Below are 14,487 nucleotides of genomic sequence, written 5' to 3' on the forward strand. Positions count from 1 at the left end.
TCAAACACAAAACTAGAATCTTGATGTTGTTCTAGAAGCCACTGTTCATGATTGAGAAGTCTTGGTTTTAACTCAGCAAAAGTATATGAAACTTCTCTATTGTGAGCAGCTACAACAAATTTATCATAATCTCTACCCAATCCATTCAATGCATACATAGTCAAGTCAGAATTGCTAACCCTTTCTCCAATAGAAGCTAAAGAATCTGCTATGGTCTTGATATTTTGCAAATACACAAGTATTGTCATATTTCCTTTCTTGACATTATGTAATTGATTTCTTAGCATATTCTTTCTAGCCATGAACTGACTCTTAAAAGTTACTTCAAGAAATTCCCAAATTTCTCTTGCAGTGGAAAGCCCCAATACATCACCAGACACAGAATCAGTAAACGTGGCCTTCATACAACTAGTTACAAAACAATCAATTTTCCTCCACAAAACCCATTGTGAATTCAATGTTAAAACTCCATCAATTTCAATCTGTTTCACTGGTTGTTCAATCTCACCGTTAACATAGCCATATAAATCAGTAGAAACAAGAATTGATTCCATCTGATCTCGCCACAACAAAAAATTATTTGGCCCTAATTTTGTAGAAACAAAATTGGAAATATTGGTAAAGGGAAACGTAAATCCAGAAGAATCATTACCCATTTGAGCAGCGGAATTTGCTTGAGAACCCATATTTTTTCTTCTCCTGTAAACGATTGTTGTAGATGACATGAACTCAAAGCACCAAGAAATTGTAGTAAAAGAATCAAATCTTGAATTTAATCTGAAGAAAGATTAATAAAGAATCTTGTAAAGGATGTTAAATCCTGAAAAAGTATTGTGAAAGATGTGTGATTCTAATGTCTCTGCTTAAAAATGTTGTGTGTGAAAAATTATTGCAGAATTGATAAGAATGGCTCAGGATTGAAGGAGTGATACCATGAGAGAACTTTAGTTTTCTTATTGATGAAAGAGATGACCTTCACAGGATTATTACAAAGCCTTTAATACTAATCATACAGTTGACCTCACACACCCTATACACACAAACACAAATACTTGTGACACACAAACAACTCACACAAATATAATATCTAATAGTGAGGTCCAGAAGGGTCGGTTGGTAAAGCAACACAGTCTTTAGGTGGATAATACTCCTTCCCGCACGGACCAAAACAATCGTTTCCATTGTTGCATGCATAATCCAACATGTGACAATCTGCAAGAGGATCATGTGGCACAAATCCATCTGCATACAGGTATATACAAGAAAGACGGTTAAGTTTATACCAATACCAATTTGAAATCATAATTTGTTTTGGTACAAACAACTTATACTAGATTATTACTACAACCAGAAAACTAATCTGACAATATATCAACAATTACATATATTTAAGAAGCCATTGTCATACTTGGGCAACTATCAAATGTGCACGCCAAGATGTCCCGATAGTCTCCGGATATAGTGAAAGAATCATAGACATTTCCATCCCTGCTCTTTTTGTACTCGAAAAGAAGTTTTGAATGGTCAAAGGCTGTTAGTTTTATGAAGCCAAAATCATAATCTTGGAACAAACTCCACTTGGTCTTTAGGGTGGTGAAAGTATTAAGCCGAAAACCTCCACCACCAGCAACAACGTGAATGGTTCCATTCAATGGACCCTGGTAGTCCGACTTCTTATCAGTGGTGCAAACATTCTACAAAAGAACTAAGCAGATCAATTGCCACCCTCTTCAAAGCTAAGTTGCACATTCCAGGAAGAATTTTTGAATTAGTATTTATTTTCAAGCACTAGAGTCGCAGACACGACAGGGAAGGCAAAGCCAGGAAAGCATACAGCTAAGGAGATTCCAGACTAAGTAGGATGCAGCTTGACTAGTTGACTGTACTAGAATTGCTAAAGGTGAATGACCAACTAATCACAAACCAAAATATAGTGGGATATTGTTACCTCATATATAGGACATGTTCTTTCATAATTGTGCACATGCCCATAAACTGCAATGTCCACTTTGTACTTCTGCCACAGTTTTTGGAGAGACTCTCTTCCTATTGGTTCTCCAAATGAACCTTGATCAGCATACCAGGAATTTGAGGAGTAACCAAGGACCCGATGCGCTAGAAATATTAACCATGGCTGTTTTTGTCTATCAGCAGAAGCAAAGCACTGTTTGATGAACTTATACTGTTCTGTACCCTCTCTCCAGTCAAGTTCAGTATTAGCTACACAGAACTTAAACATTCCGTAGTCTGTGGAATACCTAGAAATTTTTTGAAAAATGAAAAAGTTCCAGGTGAGGTTAAATTTTCAATCATGTCAGGGATCGAGATTATGAAGTAAATTTAAGATTTTTTACCAGTATTTAGCCCTGTTCTCAGCAGGAACATAGTACATAGTTTCGGCTGGCACACCACATTCGCCACCTGAATCTTTAGTCCCGTAGAAGGATCCTGTTCCAGGCCAATCCCTTTCGTGGTTTCCACTGCAAAGAAAGATTATCAACTAGTTGAATACATTCAGGAATTTGGAAATGTAACTTAACAAAAAACAATATGAAAACAAAAAGACAAACCTAGCAAGCATGTAAGGGACGGCTGAAGTAATAGGCTCCACCTGTGACGTAAACTGGTCCCATTGTGAAAGGTAGCCTAATGCATAGCATATATCTCCAATGTGAAAAACCAGATCTATGTTATTCAGGTCTCGAATAATCTGTCTGGTGGTATTAAGTGAACCAGGTTCAAAATTGATATAGTCATTTGAACCATCGGCTTCAGCCTGAATAAAATTCATTGAGTTAAATTCCTATCAATAGTATCAAATAGTAATCAATATCAGTAAACTACATTAAGCTGACAAACTAGGATCTCAAATAGCAAGCTTGAAATTTGAAAAGAGAGATCAATTACCGTTCCAGTATCGCCAAATATAACAACACGCTGGACTGAGTCCTGACCAGGATAAGGAGATGCCCTGAATTTATATTCCTGACTCCAAACAAAAGTACCATTGAACAATTTATGTCCCAGCTTATATGAGTACCTGCATTAAATAAAAATAAAATTATGCACTAATGAGACAAGTTACCTTTCTAGTTACTCAATAGTGATTCTCGGGTCAATGAAAGTCTAACTATTTATGCACAAAATAGGTACAGGAACCTCAGAGTATGGAGGTGATAGAAGGAGATACAATATTAAACTTCAATCTAAATGACATGAAACATGCCACCACAAATTTGTTTGATTGTTTTGTGCACTATTTAACCATTAACATACTTGATCATAAACTTAAGATTTCTATTTCTACATGAAAATTGTTTTCTATTGAGGTATCGCAGACGAGACGTAAATACCACAGTACAATTTCCCCTCTAGGCTCTCACTAATGAAAAGCACTAGCACACCGTTTTTTTCAATTTTCCTTGAAGAAGAAGCTGACGATGAACTAATAAAAGTAAAATAAGTGTCCAACGTACAATGAGTTGGGCCACAGTTCCTTTAGAAAACTTGTGTGTATGAATCCTGGATCCCGCCACCCGACAGTTCTTGCTGGTGCACCTGCATATGAAGATTGGTGAATATTATTTATCTTTATCAGAAGGTTCAACACTACAAGTTTGCAGGACTTCAAATAAAAAAGAAGAAGAAAATCACTGAGGTACGATATTACACACCACACATGCTTTTACGGCTGAATGTCAATGTTCCAGCTGGAGTAGCGTCTTATCTTCTCCTTGTCGACCCCATTCAACAAATGGTTCTGCTTCCTTAATCCCATATCCACTTGTCCAAGTCACAGTCATCTGAATACCAGGAAAATGAACATACTTTAAATTAATTGGAGCAATCAGAATAAGATTCTAATTTATTTCAGTCTTTTCAGAAAATTTGCTGAACAAAAATGACTAATAACCACAGTTCCTGTAAACATCCAGTGAACTTACTTCATTCCATGCTTTCCCTTGGGCCAAACGTGGGTAAACAGGTGCATTTGGATTCTTAAAAGTTACTGCATTTGAGACGGCGATCAAGTTTGGCTGTTATCTCAAGAACAAATGGGTATAAGTATAGACTCAATTTAATTGGTAAAGAAAGAGAAATATGATTAACAATTGTTGTCGATAGACTTACAGAATTGACGCCGCCTGTCAAAAGCGCAAATGAAAAGTCTCCTCTCTGGTTGATCAATTGTAGTTTCAATTTTCCAGACCCGCTTGTATTGTAGTCTGGACTGGAGTAATTGGCAAATTGGTACTGCGAGAGAGAAAAAATGCATATCAACCATTCACATTCTCTTTGGCTTCAAAGAAAAGTACCATTACATGATTTCATTTTTCTATTAAGTTGTGAAGGAGTCAAGAAAAAGAGAACCAAATGAGAAGAGTTATGATTCACAAACCTTAATAGGTGATGTGCACAGAAATGGAGGAAAAAATGTAGGAAAAAAAGTAGCAGTATCGTCGGGTGAACAAGTGGCAGCACTGAAAAGTTTACAATAACAAAATAAGTCACTTTTTCCTAAATCATAAGAATTTTATTACTCAATCATAACAAAAGATTACACAATCAGTTCAGAAAACTAAAAGATTACAAAATCAATTCAAAGCAGCCCCCAGCTACCAACGATAGAACACTCAAATAACTCCGAAGTACTGTCTATCCGGCCATTCCAAGTCTGATAAACAAGGAGGCCTGTCATTGTATTCTTCAGAGCAGCCCCTAGCTAAACCTGAACCTATCTTTGCCAGTCTGTCGGCAGAGAAGTTGGTCTCACGGAAACTGTGGCGAAAATCCAACTCTGTAATAGATTGTTTAATTACTCTCCATCTGGAAATCACTGACCAAGGCAGCTAAATCCATGACTGAACTTGAGTCAGATTGCACTAGATTTTTATCTAAACCTTTGTGACAAATCCATTCCAGAGCATAAATGATAGCCAGAATTTCAGCAATAAAGTTAGTAGAAACTCCAATACCTCCAGCAACAGCTCCTAAGACGAAGCCTACCCAATTTCTGATAATGAATCCGTAGCTTGCAGCTCCTGGATTACCTCTAGCCGCACCATTGCAGCAAACAATGAACCAATTGAGAGGAGGAAGATCCCATGAAAGTTGTTTAACAATCGCAGAGCTCACTTCTCTATTATTTAACCCAAAGAACTTTAGAATTTGAAGTTCATGCACTCCATTCCACATACATCCCTTTATTCGACTCCCACTTTCCTTTGTAAACAGACAAACCTTCATTTTATCGCCTCTGCTAGAAGGCTGAATATTGTCAAGAACTATCCTATTTCTGAGAAACCAAAGTTCTTTCAGTGTGCATAATGCAGAAGTGAACCATATCTCTTTAACAACAGGACTAGTAATGCTTAGCCATTCAAAAAATTTAGGACTTCTAAAATGAAAGACTCCACAAAGCCATCCCCAAATCCCTCGACTGAATTCGCAGCTCCTAAGGATATGATTCAGACAATCAATCCCATTCCCACACAAGTAACACTTAGAAGCTAAATGAAAACCTTTAGATTGTAACTTAGCATCAGTGGCACAAGCATTTCGAAGAACTTTCCATTGAAAATTCTTTAATAACAAAGTGAGTCACACAAGCAAGATAATTGCTTCCAATTGAAATTGAAATTTTCATTCTTAGAAAACGAGCAAGATAACTACTTAAAAACGAGCAGTTATGTGAATATTATGGGATTACCTGAAATTAGCCGGAGAAAAGACTCCAATCCAATCATCATTAGAAGGGTTTGGTGATCTAAACTTCACAGTCACCCAATCAGCGGTTTCTCCCTGTGGCAATCAACGAAATATAACAAATCAGTCCAAACAGGTACCGACATTTCCCTAATTTATGTAAAAGTATGTACAGGAGACGCCTATGTGGTATGGGGCGAGGCGTGAAACGGTTAGAGCAGGAATTAAGAAAATGAAAAAGGTGAAGTTTGATTGTCAGGTAGGTTTTTTATTGGGCTTCGGAATTGACGAAGAAAAATGATTCAAATACAAAATCAACAATGTTTACCCTTAATCCAAGAATAGATGGAGAAGCTTTAACATAAGCTGAACTGAGAAGAGCAGGTACTGCCTTATGAATAGCGATTCTCGAAAGAGGCTGATATGCTTCTCCAAAGCTTAAAATACCCAGAGTAATACCAACTAACAGAACAATGAATCGGAACTTCATCATATCAATCAAGAGAAGAGGAATTTTGCAATGAAATTAAAATTTCTCCACTATCAAGAAGAAGAAGTGAACAAATTGCATGTTATGTTTAAACCTTTTTTCAGAGTTCCTTGATGATTTTGAAGTTTAATAAAACAGAGAAATGACTTTAAATTAAACACTCTTTTCTGTTTAACCTACCTACTCATAATGTCCAGAAATGGTGATCTGATTCCTTGATAATGTCAATCAATCCCATATATAGTAGCCACTATAGACTTAAAACTAAAGCTTCTTCAATTTTGGTGGAGCAGCTACTCTTACTAAAACCAGTAGTCACTCTTTACTTTACCTACTACAACAGTTCATTGCTTTTGCCCTTTTTTACTTCTTTTTGATCGACCCTTCAGTTTTTTTTGTTTTTTTTGTTTTTGATAAGAGGTGGTTATTTGTATAAGCGAGATCGAACAAGGTTTACATATTTTAGGAATATCGCATTCCCAGTCTTTACGATTGGGCAAAAAAACAGTAGTTGAGAAAATTCCTAATTATAAGCATTAACCTTCGACGAAGTTGTTCGCCACGACCTTATCCCCTTGATAGCGTTGATATTCCTGCGAGTCTTGATCCCCGTTGCCTGCACATTTTCATCACAAGGTGTGTTGTTGTTTCTTGGCCCCGGTATCTTAATGCACAGATGGTGTATGACACAGTAGATACAGCTAGCCCAATGTTTGTTGGTGGTTTGTTGGTGAAAAATCCGGAGTGTGAAGGTTGTTAAACCTTCTTCAATGATTATCCACAAGAATAGCCTAAATTTTGACGGATACTTCAGTGTTTGCACATTGAAGTGACCCAATGGTGTTGATGATGGTTGTGTATCCGAGTGGTTGGTGTATTGGTAGATGTTGCTGCTGCGGTGTAGTGAACGTTTGCCACCCCTACCTTCCGTGAGCACCTTTTGTTGTTGATGTAAAGCTTACATAGAGGGCTCATGTTGCTGATGACTCGCAAGACCGGAAGTATCCTTAGTACTTCTAGCAAACTTGTTTAGAAACATAGAAGGAAAATACATGAAAGGAAATACTAAACCTAAAACTAGAGCTAAACAACACGTAACACACTTAACTAGATTATTCATAAACAGAAAGGGAAATGCTATTCTAATTTCCATGCCAGACGATAGGGAAATAACTGCCTTAAAACTGTGCGTAGGACTATGCAGATTTTGGACTGTCAATGGTTGCAAATTTTGACAGTCCGACCCTATGGTATTCATTGAGCTTGCGAGAGTTGGGTCTTTCCAAACTCTCGCATTTCTTCACTGATGACATGTATTGTCGGGCCTCCCATAGATGAATTTGCTCTTTCTTCATTCTCCCTGCCTTTCATTGTAGATATAGCCTTATCTGGGCCTGGACAATGTGCTTTGATTAAATTATCTTTAGCTGTAAACAATCTTTTTATGGGATAAAAATAATCCACGTGGTCACGCAATTTTTGCCTTATATTCTTCTGCCCAAATGTTTCCACACGTCGCCTGAGAGGACCCTTATCCCTTCCTTTGTCAGAAAGGATAACAAAGGCAGAGACAAGCTCTTTCCCCAAAGCAGTATACGTCCCCACTAGAGATATCTTCACCCGAATCCACTTCATACCTGGTTGAACCGCATATGTGTTCTTGATTGAGATCGATTCCGATTCCATAACCCAGGTCGCAGTTGACTCGGCCAAACTGCTCGTCAAAGAAAGTGAAAAAAAAAATATGAAGAATGTAATTCCATCTTCCCTGTAAAACACTTAATTAGGAGTGAAATTTTCTTAAAACATCCAGTTTGTGCTGAGCTTTGAGGTTTAATTCCTCCGGTGAAGATGCAGATCAATTCCCACGGTTTTCGACCACCATCGTTTTGCAGATGGAATATTACCATATAAACGGTTTTCTCTTCCTGTTCTTCTACCAAAGTAACTTCTCTGTGTGGATTAAAGATCTTATTTGGTTGATGGTTTACAAGCACCTGTGTAGCCATGAATTTAATCCTCTTTATCTTTACGGGCTTGGATCCATCGAGTATAAACCGACAGATATAAGGGTTAGTATGATGGAAGCAGGAAAACAGATTGTGAGGTGTTGTAGGTGATGTTGGTTGGGATTTGATCATATAAGGTGTGACTGTGAAAATTGCTTGGACTGATTTTGACATAAAAGGGTATAGTAAATAGATCTAAAGAAATCAGTAAGAACTGTGAGTGAATAATCAGTCAGAAGTAATCCTGATTTGTAAAATATCTCTTGCCTAATCTGAGAACCACAAACAGAGAGAAGACGAACTGAATTAAAACAAAGGTATGATGCTTAGAAACTTGTGGATACTTACTGGAAGGAAAAACGGTGGAAGTTTCCAGGAACTCAACCCAGTTTCCGACTATTAGAACGACCATATTTTAATCTACTCGACCAAATACAGTCTAGAAGATCAAGAGGTATGAAGAAACATGTCTTCCGAATCCATCAACTGTAGACATATCTCAATTCAATCGACATCAAATTGAAAACCCATTTTGATTCAGGTTCGAATAGTTGAATTGTTAATGTGGAAGATCAGATAGAGGAGAAGGAGGAGGTTGTTGAAGGTGGATCGGTTACAAACTCTCTAACAAACCGAGTTGCAGAGCAAAACTCATAAGAGAGAGAGAAAAAAACTCTTTTCCTAAATCCGTGATCGACCCTTTAGTTTGTTTCTCATAAAGCTTTATTACGTGTTTGACGGATCGCATTCATCTTTTTCTTTTATATTGAAAGGTTTTTTTTGGACCAGCTTTTTTCTGGGACCATTGTTTTATTTTGGGTAAGACACTAGATCAATTCCTATGGAAATGAACAAACCCACATATTTTGTTGAGCCAGGTGGATGGTCAAACTGGTTTTTCCACTATGGTAAAGCACTGGACGTTAGATAACTAAGCATGCGATCGAGAGAGAAACGCTGGAGTTTGTACGTAAAGCGCGGGCGTTGGTAGGATAAGCGCTGGAGTTCGAAGCTTCAACGCGGCGCTTTAACATATGACGCTGGCGTTTTTGCTACAAACTCCAACGGGTAGTTTTTTAAAATTCAAAATTCACTTTTTACCTCTATAAATTGCCATCTATTTCAAACAATTCACTCACACCAAAATTCACTTCTCTTAAATTTTCTCATCTAAAATATATTCCTCAATGGCTGAAAAGGCGATCACATTTTTTTGTGATGCAAAACTTGAAGCTGCTGTTTCTAAGATATTTGGGAGTTTTAAAAAGATTGAAAATTGTAAGAGGGAAGTGCAAGTTTTTGAAGTTGCTCCAAGAAAATGTTCCGCTAAAAGGCAAAGAAGAGCTCCAGTTTTGAAAGTTAACAACAAAAAATTCAAAAACAAAGGAGAAACTTTCAAAGAGCGCGTTGAATGGAAGATACGTCAAATGAAGATAAACAAGAGGCCAAAACTTGTACTCGTTTTTATTGAAGTCGTTTAGTACGTTTTATTATTGCCTAAGTTTATATCTTGTAAAAGAATTGGCATCAATAAATGAAAATATTTAGATTTTAAAATAGAGATTTCCACTTCAGATTAAGCGAAATTTATTTCAATTTGAACTTGCAAATAACATCAAACTACATTTTAATAAACCACAACAAAAACATCAAACTACTACCTCAAATCCAACGACATTCTCTTTGTAGAGTTCATAACATTCAAAATGCTTAAACTCTCCTCCGCTTTCTTCAGTAAACTTGGTCTGAGCGATTGTTTTCTGTAAAACAGATAAACAACAAGTTCAGATATTTATGATGCAGTTGATCAGTGAGGACAAAGTTAAGTTCTTCGTTGGATAATCCAAAATAGCTACGGTGAACCATCCACAAAACTTCCGTATAGTGTTTGATTTCCTTAGTGATGAATTCAATTCTTAGTTATAGGCTCTTACTGTTTCTTATGGTTTCGGTCCGCGATGTGACAAAATGTCCCAATACTCTTTCCCAGAAATAATCAATATTCATTGGTCTCATCAAACGATGTATCCAACATCGAACAAGAGTAACATATTCTTCCATTGTAAAGACCAGGAGCGGCATTAGAGCTAGTGTAGTACAAATGTGTTTGAGATGGACCATCTTTTAGAATTCTAAAAGATGCTTCGTAACGAAAAGGTTTGGCGTGAGCTTCCTCCCAATTATTAAGAGTTGTTTGGATCACTTCATTTTCAGTTACACCGATGAACTTTTCTCGATCAATCTCTATTACCAGAGCAACAAATGGATAGACTGTAAGCCTAATAGATTGAAAACGAGCACGCAATCGACGAGCATCTCGGTTTCCTGGTTTTCCCGTCAGCGAAACGAACATTGAAAAAATGTTCTCCTAAAAAGAACCGTCTTGAAAGCCCATACCAGTGATTACCCTATGAAAAAATATGTTTTGCATATAGTTATATCCTCTTCTTTAGTAAGCTTGGGACCACAATTTCTAACAGACATTTCTGCAGAGTGAGAGAGATTAAGAGTTTCATAAAAGAAGAAGATGTGATTTTGGAGACGGGAAGAATGGAATTTATAGGTCGAGAGAGAAAATCGAGTCGTTGGAAATGTAGCCGTTGGCGTTGGTAGTAAAACTGCGTGACTTTACTTTAAGCGCCCATTTGAATTACGAACGCCTATTTTTTTGTTATAAATAGGGGTGGCCCCTCAACCAAACCAACAGATTTATTTCTCAACGTCCACCATGTTTTCTAAAGGAAAAGCGAAGCAAATATTATGTGTCGAATCAAAAGAGGTTTGTCCATTATGTTTCATGGATAACCACAGTCTTATGCAATGCCCTTGGATATATTCAAAGTGTCCGTGGGAAGGTTTTTCACGCATCAGAATGGTTATTGAATCACAACCGGAAAAGCTCAGGTATTTGCAATGTCAAGATCCCAACTGTCCAGAGGAACCACATATGCTAGATGATGCTATGAAGATTAAAAAGAAAAAAAAGAAGAAGAAAAGATTTCAACACTCTGAAAAAACTTCAAACTTAAAGCCAAATTGAAGAAAGAGTTATTACACTGCAAGCATTGAGGATATGGAGATCACGAATACAAATATTGTCCGCAGAGAATCAGTGGATGCTCAAAGCCCGATTACAAGACTTTTATGCATTTTTGGACTTCTTATGAAGAAGACACATATGGAAGGCACTTCTGGGAATGTCCTAACTGTTTTTTGGTGGAGTGGGATGATTGAAGTTGAAGGAAAAATCGATTCACTATGGTATTATGTTATTTAATTTGTTGTTTATTTTGTGTTATAATGATTATCTAAAACCATCAATATCATAAGTAATTTAAATTTTTCCTCGATTAAACATTGCACCATCAATTTCATAAATAAAAACATATTGCATTGAACAACCACATCATACATAAGAATAAAAGAAATACATTAAATTAAAACAACTACTACATAGGCGTCAATTCTCAGCGGGTGGTGGAATTCTGAGGGCGATGTAGGGATCATATCTGTTGAGCACCCTAAGAATGTTGAAACAAGCATGGAACTCGAAAGGACGACCGCGGTGAGATGCTTGCCACATCGATAGAGTTCTGGGAAACACTTCATGTTTGGCTTCACCGTTGAGCTTATTTTGGTTATTCTCCATTAGTTGGGCGACGAACTCCAATACATTTATACTAATTACACTAAAACGATGATGCAATCCGCCAGAATCACGCCCATGGATGTTCCCCGTTTCACCGGCGAACATTCTAAAAACTTTCTCCCAGAAAGTCAACGTCGAATCGGATACATTACTCATGACTGCATCTTGTGTGTGAAAAACGAAGGCTCTACAAATAGCTAAATCCTCTTGTTAAGTGAATCTAACACCACGAACTCTGGAAGGCACTTCTCTAGATGATTTGAGAGTGAAGAATGTGTGAATTTGGAGTTGAAATGAGGAGTATTTATAGAACTCAAAAACTTTAGCCGTTATATCACAAGAGTTTCTAGCCATCCAGATTCAGCCGTTGGCGATTCCATGACAAACGCCCGCTGGAAGCACGAGCTCTGGCGATTTAGTAAAGAACGTGCGCTGGAAAGAAAAGCGCCAGCGTTTGAGGCAAGCTCGCCCGACCTATCATCAAACGCTCGCTACATCCTCCAACTCAACGAACAAACCAACAAATTTGTTGGTTTGAACAACCATTTTTCATGTTTGTTGAGTCCATAGTGGGAGCAAAATGAACAAACTTGATGGTTTGTTCATTCCATAGGAACTGCTCTTAGAAGTAAATCTAGGTCACCCCTTATCTAAATATTTATACTAATACCAAAATTACCCTCCTGATTATTTTTGTATAATGATTAGGTAATGTGATTAATCATTGATTAAGGTTAAATTAATAGATGATTTTTTTTAACAAGAAGTAGAATTATTGAGTGACTAAAGTAATAGAAGAAGAAAAAGAAGATGAAGAAGATGAAGAAAAAAATTATTTTGAGATGGGTGAATACGGAGAAAAAACATCCTATGGGAACGAAGTATGCTTGTAACTTAGTGAATGTTGCTATAAATGGCTTAAAATATCTTCAAAATCAAAATTGTAACAAAAAATGTCAACCGGGTCAATAAAGTTCGGTTACATTATATGAAGAACATGTAATCGAACTTTCTGCAAATGCAGTTCGGTTAATAAATCCAAAATCACAGGCAACCGAATCAGAGCTTTAATGGAGTTTTTGTTTGTTGGTCTAGCTGATGAAAAATCAAATGTAACAGAACTACTATGCTTGAGTTTACAGAGTTTTGTTCGGTTCAGTCGACTCGACCACGTTGTAACCAAACTTTAAACAACATAGTTCGGTAGGTTCTCAAAATCTCTACGAACCAGTCATTCAGCCGAACCCTTAGTTTTTTCATGCACTTAAAATCTCTAGGTTCGGCATGATCGCAATGTTTATAATTGTCGAACTCTATGTTCGGTTAGCAGAAAAAATTGCTGGTTAACCGAACTCATTATATAAGTTTTAAGAGTAAAGTTCGGTCAGGAATTTTTTTTTGTGATTAAACCGAACTCAACATTTGGCTATATACAAAAGAGTTCGGTTTTGAAATTATTTTTGCAACTCAACCGAACTCAGGTATTCGGTTAGGCAAAAAAAAAAAATCTTAGCCGAAGTGTTCTTCATTTTTAAAAGTTCGGTTGTAAAACTAGGGGTTTTTTCAAAATTATCCTAACCGAACTTACTACTGTAACCTCCAAACTCAACATATTTTGATGACTACGGCTCAATATTTCATTCAAAAACGAATTAGAAGTAATGGGTTTGTGGGAAAATACTTATGGATAGGTTTGTTTATAAAAGATTGATTAATCGACGATGAAAATTCAATGAATCGACGATGATGAAAATTTGATGATTTTGATTAGATTTGTATATGATCAAGTTTAGATGATCATAAATTGATGAAGAAGAGAAGAAGAAAAATTGTAGAATAGAGGAAGAAGAAGTTATAGATTAGTTATAATTTTAATTAGGTAAAAGGGTAAACTAGTCCCTACACCTTTTAGGACAACCCTTATAACTATAGGGAAGGTGGCCTAATCAAATCATAGTCCCCTCAAAAAAACAATGGTGCCCAAAAAAATCGTTCTTTCTATTTTTCTCGGGAACGCAGACTAGGAGCCTAACTAGGGGTAGGCTTGGCCATTTTTTTTGTGGGTTTTGACATGAGCACATCGTGGGTACCTACTACCTCAGCCTCTTTGGATAGACGTCCAGAAGTAATTTTTTGACTTCTAGAATTTAAAGTTTGGATATAAAATTTCAGAACGAATTATATAAGCAAAAAAAGTCAGTTTTTTATGAAGCAAAATATTTTACTTTTGACCTATGCTTCTTGTATCCAAACGCGCTGCTAGTCCCTTCGGGTTTGAGGTTGTGTTGTTCTTGGAGATTGGTTTTACTAACATGACTGAGGAGTTGTGGAAATCTTTCTGTTTTGTAGGTTCAAATAGTTGTGTTTTTTAGTTCAGGCTTAAAACACTAAAAGAAAAGCTTAATTAAGGAATGGAGTAGAAACACTTTCGGACATACATCTGTCAGAATTCAAAATATCTCAAATGAAATTCAAGTATTGGACAATTTTAGTTTTCGTACCTTTGCCAATTTTTATTGACAAAATGGTGGAGAATTAATGTGTAGTTCACACTACAAATACATATGGTTTACGGATCATTATGTAAGGGGGAATGGTTTTCATATGAGATGAAATATTGACTAAGAGGGAGT

General features: G+C 36.7%; 1 pseudogene; it reads right to left on the reverse strand.

The window, feature by feature from the left end:
* Positions 1 to 942: 942 nt before the first annotated feature.
* On the reverse strand, positions 943 to 6,366 carry LOC113288433 (annotated as a pseudogene).
* Between the last annotated feature and the right edge of the window lie 8,121 nt (positions 6,367 to 14,487).

This window comes from Papaver somniferum, chromosome 6 (genome assembly GCF_003573695.1).
Source record: "Papaver somniferum cultivar HN1 chromosome 6, ASM357369v1, whole genome shotgun sequence".
NCBI classification, from domain to species: domain Eukaryota; kingdom Viridiplantae; phylum Streptophyta; class Magnoliopsida; order Ranunculales; family Papaveraceae; genus Papaver; species Papaver somniferum.